Source organism: Ursus maritimus, unplaced genomic scaffold, assembly GCF_017311325.1.
Source record: "Ursus maritimus isolate PB19 unplaced genomic scaffold, ASM1731132v1 scaffold_3, whole genome shotgun sequence".
NCBI classification, from domain to species: Eukaryota; Metazoa; Chordata; class Mammalia; order Carnivora; family Ursidae; genus Ursus; species Ursus maritimus.
This window is the reverse complement of record NW_024425563.1, coordinates 73,889,075-73,890,017: the sequence shown is the minus strand read 5'-3', so window position 1 is coordinate 73,890,017 and position 943 is coordinate 73,889,075.

The window sequence follows — 943 nt, the reverse complement described above, 5'->3', positions numbered from 1 at the left end:
GGAGCCAAGGTCCCAACTGCCCCTAGACTCACTGTTCCTCACCCAGTTCCGGGGTCTCTGCTCAGGCCGGGAGAAGGATACACATCAGCACCGCGCTCGTTCTCACGCGGGCGGTCAGTCCTGGCTGCAGGACGTGCTGGGGCTAGGGTAGGAGCGACGTGGCGTGGACTGTCAGGAAATCCCACCATCAGACGCCCAAGGGGGATATTCTATCGGCAGTCTCCCTCCACGGGCTATTTGTGGCTGTTTTCCAGACCAGGGGAGGGAGTTAGGACAAAAGGATCCCTGCTCCTTTCCTGGGAGTCAAGTCCTGGGTCTGTTGCGAGCGCCGCGCTGCTGCATTTTCGGGGCTGAGGACCTGAGAATAGGCTTCCGGCGTGAAAAAGATCAGCCGCTAAAGCTAGAGATCCCAGCAGTTAAAGCTGGGCTCCCCGCAACGATCAGCATTCTCCCGGGGCTCTCAGGCGCCCCGCATCCCACAATCCCCGAGCAAACTGCGGCGGGCTCCGCTGCGTGCCGGCCGCCTGCGGCACGCGGGCTGCGAGCGCGAGCCCGGCGTCTTGACAGCTGCCCACGCGCCGGGGCGGTGCTCGAGCACGTTACTTTAAAGAGCCACGCGGCCGGCCCCGCCCCTCGCGTGCCGCGATTGGCTCCAGGTGGACTGCGTTAGCCTGATAGGTGCAGGGAGGGCGGGGCTGCGCGCGCGAGGCCCGTGGCCTCACCGCAGCAGTCTCGCCTGGGGCGCGAGTGGCGGCCGAAGGCAGGTGGTAGGGCGTGCGGGCCTGCGGGCACGCGCGCGTGCTGGCAACCGAGGTCCCTCGGGAAGCAGAGGAGCGCCCGACACCGCCCCGCACGCGCCGCCCGGCAGCCGGCGGCGCGCGCGAGGGCGGGGGAGGTGCGTGCGTGTGTGCGCGTGAGTGTGTGTGTGTGTGTGTGTGTGTGT